We start from the raw sequence: 10,661 nt of genomic DNA, 5'->3' as shown, positions 1-10,661 counted from the left end.
GTGGTCGCAGCTCCTTGACCCAGCAGCGCTAAGTGCGCCAGAAGGGTCGATTTCCCTGATTATATAAAGCAGCAGTTTTAACTACCAAGGCTACTGGGAGGGACATCCTCTCCAAAAAACAACAACGACAAAGAATCGAGCCCCAAACTTCCTTCGCTTCAGAGGTTCCCACCTCCGCTTTCCTCCTTCAGAGCAGCAGAGGATTCGCCCAGAGCTGGAAGACGAGGAGTCGAGCGCGCAGAGAATGGACTGAGCACCAGGGATTGCCCCAAAGGACGCACGAATCAGGTAGGGTCGTCCTCCTGCGCCCCCGTCCCCTGCCCCCCTGCAGTTTCCTGGAGGTGCAGGTTTCACTGCTGCTAAATGGTATTCTTTGCTCTTTTGATCTCCAGCTGTTCCCACCAGCCAGGGCGCAGCAGCCCCCTGTTCCCCCCACATTTTCCCACGGTCCTTTTTCACGTCTGCTTTTGCCGGCTGGGGATGCTTCGTGGGAAACGCTGCGCTCATAAGTTGCTAGAGTCGCCCTTCTTCAGGATCGGGTCGTCCGCCCCCCCAGGATACACTCTGGGTGGGTAAGGGGGGTGTATCAAGTCTCCCCCGAGCGCATGTGGCTAAATGCACACGCGCAACGCTAAGGCGCCGCGCAGAGTCTTAGTTTTACGCGCGCGCACTGCAAAATGCCAAGGTATATTTTTGCGAAGTTTTGTGATGAATTATGTTTCGGGGGAGGCTGTAGCACAGAGTCTCCCGGTGTTAATGACCGATTGTATTTATATCCCGCATTTTTCTTCCGGCCTCGCGTGATTCTTCCCCCTCATTTAATCCACGCGACAACCCTGTGAGGCTGTTGTTTAGTCGTTTAGTCGTGTCCGACTCTTCGTGACTCCCTGGACCAGAGCACGGCAGGCACTCCTGTCTTCCACTGCCTCCCGCAGTTTGGTCAAGCTCATGCTGGTCGCTTCGAGAACATTGTCCCACCATCTCGTCCTCTGCCGTCCCCTTCTCCTTGTGCCCTCCATCTTTCCCAACATCAGGGTCTTTTCCAGGGAGTCTTCTCTTCTCATGAGGTGGCCAAAGTCTTGGAGCCTCAGCTTCAGGATCTGTCCTTCCAGAGAGCACTCAGGGCTGATTTCCTTAAGAAAGGAGAGGTTTGATCTTCTTGCAGTTCACCATAATTCAATACATCAATTGTTCAGCGATCAGCCTTCTTTATGGTCCAGCTCTCACTATTGGGAAAACCATAGCTTTAACTATATGGACCTTTGTTGACAAGGTAGGTTAGGCTGAAAGAGGCCGAGTGGGGGGATTTGAACCCAAGTCTGCCAGTTCCTAGCATGACGCTCCAACCACTACACCACACTGCCTCCAATGTGGGGACCCCTCAGGCAGTAACCCCTCAAATGAAAATTATTCTGGAATGACAGGCATGGCGCTATCTCTATTTGCTCAGAGTTGCAAGTTATGCTTTCTTTTACTTGAAAATATCCCTCCTTCCTACCCCTGGCAAAATCTGATTCCATCAAGGACTGTCTTCTTTTCTCTCTCTCTCTTTTTAAATAAATTTTTATTAGTTTTTTTAACATATCATTTTCAACAGTAATTAAACATACTTTTACATCTTACTCAAATTTTTGACTTCCATCAATCCTGTCTGAAAATTTTCCAGTCTAATCTCTCAGTATGCATTTCTTATCTTTCCTATTACATTTCAAACTCATAACCAATATCTCTATCTTTTTCTACTTTGTAACACTTCGTATATCTCTCCTTACAAAACTTCTTGTAGTAGCGTAATTTGTTGATTACAGTTGCTTTTCAAATAGTTCATATACTCCTTCCAATCTTCTGTAAATCTCTGGTCCCGCAGGTTTCAAATCCTTCCTGTCATTTTATCCAATTCTGCATAGTCCATTAATTTTGTCTGCCATTCTTCTTTCGTCGGAATTTCTTCTTGTTTCCATTTCTGGGCTAACAATACTCTTGCCGCAGTTGTTGCATATAAAAACAATTTAACATCTTGCCTATTAATGTCCTGACCTATAATACCAAGTAATAATGCTTCTGGTTTTTTAAAAAATGTATATTTCAACACCTTTTTCATCTCATTATATATCATTTCCCACAAGTTCTTTACTTGTTTACATTCCCACCACATATGATAAAATGTTCCTTCTTTTTCTTTACATTTCCAACATTTATTATTTGTCTTATACAGTTTAGCTGATTTCAGCGGTGTAATATACCATCTATACATCGGAGGGCTGTCTTCTTCTCAGTCTAGCCTACCTCACATGGCTGTTGTGGGTGTTAAATGAGGAAGGGGGCAGACATGCATGCCTCCTTCAGCTCCTTGGATAACAAAAAGGTGGGATATAACTGCAATAAAATGGGGGGGGGGGATATCCTGCAAATTGCTTCTTGCCTCCATGCTGCCAGGCAACAAAACGCCACAAACTCTGGGTGTGAGTTTTCTTTCAGGCCCCAGGCAGGTGAGAAGCCCAGGTGTGTGCAGGCACCTCTTCCCCCACCCCTCCATCTATTGCAGATTGCAAGTGGGGGGGTTGGGGGGTATATTCACCTTAAAGTGGGGAGAAGGGCTGCAGCCCATTGGCAGAACTTTACATCTGTTTGCCAGGCCAAATGTCCCAGGTAAACTTCCCTCCATATAAGGTGCATTGCCCATTCCGAAATTCTGCGCCGGTCGCAGGTGTGCAGAGTGATTTGCTCTGAATGGTTTGCTGTAGGTCGACTAGGATTTTCTGACTCTTGACTGTTTCGTAACATCAGCAACAAAACTGCTTTGCTCACCTGAGCTGGAGCCAGGAGTTGCGTGGAATATCTGGTTCTGGAATGGAAACAGGCTCAGAGCATGGTCAGAGGCTTTCTGCCCTTAAATTCTAAGTGTTATGTCTTGTATGGCTACTGGGCTCTTGGGGGGGGGTGGTTCCTAGTAAAATTCAGCAAGCCTGCAGTCTACCTACCTCTTAGGTACAGCTCCTGGCAATGAATGTGCCTCCTCTCAAGGAGGAGGAGGAAGAGGACGGTTGATGCCCACATATACCGTATTTTTTGCCCCATAAGACGCACCTGACCATGACGCACCTAGTTTTTAGAGGAGGAGAACAAGGGAAAAAAATATTCTGAACGAAACAATGGATGTATGATTTTTTTTGGTGCAGACTGTAGCCAGGGACATGCTGTGTGATCTGATGGTGAATTTGGGGTGACCCAATGCAAAAATCCTGAGGATCCATGTGCTTTTACCTCCCCCCTCCCAGGCAGCCTCCTTTATCTCTAGAGTCCCTTATCTCCCTCCCAATCGCTTGCTGATCAGCTGATCAGCGGCTTTATTTCAACACCCCCTTCCCTCTTGTTTGCCTTAGTGTCTTTTCCTTAGCTGGAACAGTTTTTTGCTCCTCCTTTTCTTCTAATTTCTCTCCTCATTGCTTTAATCTTCCTGTCTCTTCTCCTTGCAAGTTCGCTGTCTTTACCTCCCCACTCCCAGGCAGCCTCCTTTATCTCAAGCGTCCCTTATCTCCCTCCCCCGGCAAACGATCAGCGGCTTTGTTTCAACACCCCCTTCCCTCTATCTAAAAAAAAAAAAACACAATCTGCTTTTCGCCCCTGGGCAATTCGGCTCCAGGGACCACGCATTCGCTTTATAAGAGGCAAAGACATTTCCCCTTACTTTTTAGGAGGAAAAACGTGCGTCTTATGGAGCGAAAAATACGGTAGGTTGCCAGTGGGGCTGAATTTATGCTGGGGCTCCCCAGAGCTCAGCCTTGAGAGAGAAAACAAGAGAGGCTTTGGGCTTTTTAGGGACCAACAAATTTGCTGTGGCAGTTTTAAAGCAAATCTCCATTAAGGTGCCCCAGTGTTATTTGGGGTTATTTTTTTTGCTGCAGTGCAAAAAGCAAAAAAGGAAGCCACACCACAGCTCCTAGCAGCCCAAGTTGCGTGACACTGGTCATGTGGCTTTGCTGGCTGGCGCTGATAATGAAGACTGCAACTCAGCACCTGCGAAGCCAGTTATATGATTCTGGGGCAGGTGGCAGTGTGGCAGGGCTGGTTGGGGCTGATAGGAAATGTAATCCATGATGCCTGGAGGGCACTGGGTCGGGGAACTCCGGCTTCTAAGAATACAACAAGGCCTCATGTGTAGCTCTTTGGAAGCTACAGCTGCTCCCCTACGAAGAAAGCTTGCAGAGTTTGGGACTTTTTAGTTTAGAGAAAAGTAAGAGGCGACATGCTAGAAGTTTACAAAATTATACCTGTCACGGAGAAAGTGCATGGGGAAAAGTTGCTCTGCCTCTCTCTCTTAACAGAAGCACTTCTTTATGTAGTGCATAGTTAAACTGTGGAACTCCTTGTCACATGACGGCCACCAACTTGGGTGGCTTTCTTCTTCTTCTTTTTTGTTTGTTTGTTTATTTATTGGTTTTCACATATTACATTACCATACAAATGTACCAAAGCCAACACCATTTCCTCCCCATCCCCCCATACATTTACATTTATATTTCCTCAATCCATCATATTCTTCTTCTCTCCCTCCTCCCACCTCCCTCCGCCCCCACTCGAATTCCTCCACATTATACAATTTACAATAATCTTTGCATCCCACAGTCTTCTCAAATCATCTACATATTCTTATTATCTTTCCTTACTAATTTTTCTTCCATCCATTACTTCAAGTTTTAATCTAGGCATATTAGCATATCTTTTTCTGAGCAATATTCATCAAAACATTTCCACTCCTTTTTTCATTTTTGATTCGACTGATTTCTTATTATAGCAGTTAATTTTGCCAAAATTAAATATCAATTTAGTTTACGAATCCATTCCTCTTTTGTGGGTATAGTTTGTGACTTCCACCTAGCAGCAATCACTATTCTAGCAGCTGTACTTGCACATAGGAAAATTCTTTTCTATCCCTGTGGTATCTCTTCATCTATCAGTCCGAGGAGATGTGTCTCTGGTTTCTTTGTTATTGATATTTTCAACATCTTATTTCATTCTTCATGTACTACTACCCAAAATTTCTTAATTTCCTCACACCTCCACCACATATGTATTATTGTTCCTATTTCTTGGGTGGCTTTCAAAGAGTATTGGACCAATTCATGGAGGAGGAGAGGGCTCTCAATGGCTAATAATAATAATAATAATAATAATAATAATAATAATTTATTATTTATTATTTATACTCCGGCCATCTGGCTGGGTTTCCCCAGCCACTCTGGGCGGCTCCCAATCAAGAGTTAAAAACAATACAGCATTAAATATTAAAAGCTTCCCTAAACAGGTTGCCTTCAGATGCCTTTTAAAGATAGGATAGCTGCTTATTTCCTTCACATCTGAAGGGAGGGTGTTCCACAGGGCGGGCGCCACCACCAAGAAGGCCCTCTGCCTGGTTCCCTGTAGCTTTGCTTCTCGCAATGAGGGAACCGCCAGAAGGCCCTCGGAGCTGGACCTCAGTGTCTGGGCTGAATGATGGGGGTGGAGATGCTCCTTCAGGTATACAGGACTGAAGCCGTTTAGGGCTTTCAAGCTCAGCACCAACACTTTGAATTGTGCTCGGAAACGTACTTTGCTCTTTGGTCAGAGGCAATAAATGCTTCTGGATCCCAGTTGCTGGAACCCATTAGGAGATAGTGTTTCTCTTGTGCCCGGATCCTGATTTCTGGTTTCCCACAAGAGGCAGCTGATCAGCCACTGTGAGAAAAAGGGGTGCTGGACTTCAGCCGCTTATACATTATAAGGAGCGTGACTGTCTGCTGTGCATATATACACGCAGGCTCTCCTCTTTGAGAAAAAAACAGTTTCCTGCCTCTCCATCCTGCTGTGTAATTTCCTCGTCTCCCAGAACTTCTGTGAAATTATGACTCAGGGTCTCCCAAATGGCCGGCCGCTCTGGAAGAACGGCCCGACTTCCAGGCCCCCCACCCCCACCCCAAGGTCAGATCCGTACCACCGCTCAGAGCACACCCTGAGCGGAAAGAAACAGCAGGGATTCTCATTAAGACCCCTGGCATTCAAGCGGGCACAATGCCAGAAACACGTACAGTACTGACCACGAAGGAACGCAAGAAACTGCCTTTGTTGTTGTTGTTTAGTCGTTTAGTTGTGTCCGACTCTCTGTGACCCCCTGGACTAGAGCATGCCAGGCACTCCTGTCCTCCATTGCCTCCCGCAGTTTGGTCAAACTCATGCTGGTAGCTTCGAGAACACTGTCCAACCATCTCGTCCTCCGTCGTCCCCTTCTCCTCGTGCCCTCCATCTTTCCCAACATCAGGGTCTTTTCCAGGGAGTCTTCTCTTCTCATGAGGTGGCCAAAGTCTTGGAGCCTCAGCTTCAGGATCTGTCCTTCCAGTGAGCACTCAGGGCTGATTTCCTTCAGAATGGATAGGTTTGATCTTGTTGCAGTCCATGGGACTCTCAAGAGTCTCCTCCAGCACCAGAATTCAAAAGCATCCATTCTTCGGCAATCAGCCTTCTTGATGGTCCAGCTCTCATTTCCATACATCACTACAGTGGTACCTTGGGTTACGTACGCTTCAGGTTACAGACTCCGCTAACCCAGAAATAGTGCTTCAGGTTAAGAACTTTGCTTCAGGAGGAGAACAGAAATCGTGCTCTGGTGGCGCGGCGGCAGCGGGAGGCCCCATTAGCTAAAGTGGTGCTTCAGGTTAAGAACAGTTTCAGGTTAAGAACGGGCCTCCGGAACGAATTATGTACTTAACGCGAGGTACCACTGTACTGGGAAAGCCATAGCTTTAACTATATGGACGCAAGAAACTGCCTTAACCTCAGGCAACTGGCCCACCTAGTTCAGTGATGTCTGCACTGACTGGCAGCAGCTGTCCAGGATTTCAGGCAGGGGGCACTCCCAGCCCTACCCGGAGATGCTGTCAGCACCTGAACCCAGGACCTCCTGCATCCAAAGCAGGTGTCCGCAAACGGGAGCATTTACGCGGGGATAAAAGGAAGCAATGACAAACCTAGACAGCATCTTAAAAAGTAGAGACATCACCTTGCCAACAAAGGTCCGTATAGTCAAAGCTATGGTTTTCCCAGTAGTGATGTATGAAAGTGAGAGCTGGACCATAAAGAAGGCTGACTGCCAAAGAATTGATGCTTTTGAATTATGGCGCTGGAGGAGACTCTTGAGAGTCCCATGGACTGCAAGAAGATCCAACCTATCCATTCTTAAGGAAATCAGCCCTGAGTGCTCACTGGAAGGACAGATCCTGAAGCTGAGGCTCCAAGACTTTGGCCACCTCATGAGAAGAGAAGACTCCCTGGAAAAGACCCTGATGTTGGGAAAGATGGAGGGCCCAAGGAGAAGGGGACGACGGAGGACGAGATGGTTGGACAGTGTTCTCGAAGCTACCAGCATGAGTTTGACCAAACTGCGGGAGGCAGTGGAAGAGAGGAGTGCCTGGCATGCTCTGGTCCAGGGGGTCACAAAGAGTCGGACACGACTAAACGACTAAACAACAACAAAAGGGAGGAGAGAGATTTCTGAAACCGGATTGTAACCTCTGTATGTGTTGCAGCTGCAATGTGGGCAAAGCAGAGTCAGAAAGAGGATTTTAAAAAGAAAGAAAGAAAAGGTCTCGTGGATCTCTCTTGCAGGGTCCCCTCCCCTCTGCCTTCCCGGAATGAGGGCAGTTTTAAGAGAAAGCAGGTCACAGGGCAGCAAGGGGAGGGTCCATAGACCGGGAAGTAAATCTGCTATCAGCTGGTCATTTGAGACACTTCCACACAGAGAGAGGTTCAGCTGCCATCTGGCTGGCGTGAAAAAGCAGGAGCGAAAAAGCCCCTTCTGCAAACAGGAGCATGGAAACTCAGGTAGGGCTTCCTGTACGCTGACTTTGGGTCAGCCCAGCTTTGGGGATTCCCAATGTGGAAGATCCCTTCTTCATAAACTTCCTGCTCCCACACTGTGGGTCCCTGGTCCCGGCCAAGTCTCTGCAGAGGGGTGCAAGGGTGAAGCAGCGGGCTTGGACCCCTTGCACTCTCTCTGGGGGCTGCATTTCCTGGTGCCCCAGATGTGTTTCTATTTATTTTTTAAAAAACCTTTTTATTGAGTTTTCAGGGGTTTTTCCATTTCAAAATAAACGTTTTACAAACTTTAACATAACGACATCCCTTCTTCTCCTTCCATGGTTCATATTACATATCATACATTCCTGCACATTTTGCTATAACCATTCAAATCAATTTCCCCCTTTTAATCCAATATTGTTTACTCTGTTTAATTTATCTTTATGCTGCCAGCGTTTTGAGCTGTGTCCAATTATTTTCCACGTATTCAATAATTGTTCTCCACTGTTCTTTAAATATACCTTATTCTTGCTCTCTTATTCTTGTGTTAAGCCTGCAAGTTCTGCATATTCTAATGTCTTAAAGTTGCCAATCCTCTCTATGTGGGACCTCACTCACTTTCCATTTGGGGGCTAACAGAACTATGCAGACCACCTTGCGCTCCTTGGAGAAAAATGGTGAGATGTAAGTGGTTTAATTCGGTTGTCTATTTTCTGATGTGGTTTATGACGACTTATGTTGTACTTATGTGCCTTTTTCATGTCGTAAGCGGCCCAGAGCATGGTTTGAACAGTGGAAAGGTGGCATACAAGTAAGATTATGTATATATAAATGCAATAAAGGTAAAGGGACCCCTGACCATTAGGTCCAGTCACAGATGACTCTGGGGTTGCGGCGCTCATCTCGCTTTACTGGCCGAGGGAGCCAGCGTACAGCTTCCAGGTCATGTGGTCAGCAGGACTAAGCCGCTTCTGGCGAACCAGAGCAGTGCACGGAAACACCGTTTAGCTTCCCGCCGGAGTGGTACCTATTTATCTACTTGCACTTTGAGGTGCTTTCGAACTGCTAGGTTGGCAGCAGCAGGAGCAACGGGAGCTCACCCCATTGCGGGGATTCGAACCGCCGACCTTCCAATTGGCAAACCCTAGGCTCTGTGGTTTAGACCACAGCGCCACGTTTTATTTACCCATATAGGCACCTGAGTTTTGATGGAGGGAGTGCAGAACTTTACACGTCAAAGAGTATCTCTGGTTGTGTCTCCTAGAGCTTCATCAAACCTGGGGGGCCAGAGCAGAAGGCAGCCACACTCCCCAATCTCTCCCTAATTATTATTATTATTATTATTATTATTATTATTATTATTATTATTATTAAATTATTTATACCCCGCCCATAGGCTGGGTTTCCCCAGCCACTCTCGGCAGCTTCCAACAAAACACTAAAATACAATACCCTATTAAACATTAAAAGCTTCCCTAAACAGGGCTGCCTTCAGATGTCTTCTAAAAGTTTGGTAGTTGTTTTTCTCTTTGACATCTGATGGGAGGGCGTTCCACAGGGCGGGGGCCACCACTGAGAAGGCCCTCTGCCTGGTTCCCTGTAACTTGGCTTCTCGCAGTGAGGGAACCGCCAGAAGGCCCTCGGCGCTGGACCTCAGTGTCCGGGAAGAACGATGGGGGTGGAGACGCTCCTTCAGACACTCCCAGCCAGCCTCCATGGAGTTCTACTGCCCCACATGCTTTTGCTGTTTCCAAAACCTCTGGCAAAAGGACACTTTTTTCCTGTGCTGACATCAGGCTCCCCATAACCCTGGCGCCCTCTCCCTCCCAACTTTTTTTTTATCTCTGCCCATTACTCAGGGCGGATGAAGGACAGTAATTGCCTTGTTAATCACTCTTAATGGTCCTGTCCTCTGGTCTCTTTGTTTCTTAATGGCACCTCTATCAACTGATCTCCTGAACAGGAAAGCCAGTGTAGTCTGTACTTTTACAACCCCTGTCAGCGCCCCTTCATTCTCTAAACACTGATTAAACCCCAACAGCCAGGAATCTAGGGAGAGCCAGGGCACCCCCAAATCCATAACAGTGCAATAAGTCAGACCTAGGTTAGATCTGCAAGGCATTTGTTGCTATGAGCTGACTGTTGGCTTAATGGCAAAAGCAGACCTGGGCTGAAGACATGTTTCTGTTTTCACCTTTTCTTAAATATCAGGGCCTAGCAAGCTTCTAAAACTTTCATGTACACCTCCCTCTATGCTTTGCCCCCCCCCATCCTGTTCCTCTCTTAAGCTCGCATTTCAGCACAATTGCAATAAACACACAAGGTTATGCTATATTAAAAACGGTGTCCGTCTGCCACAAGATGACATTGGTCTTGCTTGAGCTACAGCAAAGATGGAGGTGGTTTTGCTTCAGGTAGTAAATGAGTAAGTGCAGAATAAAAGCAGAGGCAGGTGTCACCAGGAGGGTGACCATTCGGTGAGGCTGACACCAAAGGGCTCCATCCCTTCAGGGTAATCCTTTGAGGTCAGAGTGAGAGGGGCAGTGCCACCTCACTGTGGTTTTGTGTTTGTTCAGTTGTTTTCCTTTTTTTAAATAATTTTTTAAATTCATTTTTCTTTTTCATTCAATACATACATCTCAGATTCTTAACATTTACTATATATTCCTCCCTCCCTCCCCTCCAGGGTTTCCCCCAACTTCCGCTTCTGGTTTGGTTCTATTTTCACCCCCTTTGCTATCTCTTAACAGAAAAAGTTATTAATAACATAACATCAAACCTAAAAACATAAAAATGAAAGTAAATACACCATCATATTTCACTATCTTCTA

General features: G+C 46.5%; 1 protein-coding gene across 1 annotated transcript in view; it reads left to right on the top strand.

The window, feature by feature from the left end:
• Positions 1 to 10,661, top strand: part of EXOC3L2 (exocyst complex component 3 like 2) — a 54,742-nt gene continuing 44,081 nt past the window's right edge. Inside the window, exon 1 of the mRNA XM_083626975.1 lies at positions 1 to 288. The gene's annotated coding sequence lies outside the window, so the exon portion shown is untranslated. The remainder of the gene's footprint in view (positions 289 to 10,661) is intronic.

This window comes from Podarcis filfolensis, assembly GCF_964270895.1.
Source record: "Podarcis filfolensis genome assembly, chromosome: 8".
Classification (NCBI taxonomy): domain Eukaryota; kingdom Metazoa; phylum Chordata; class Lepidosauria; order Squamata; family Lacertidae; genus Podarcis; species Podarcis filfolensis.
This window is presented reverse-complemented; position numbering and strand designations above follow the sequence as displayed.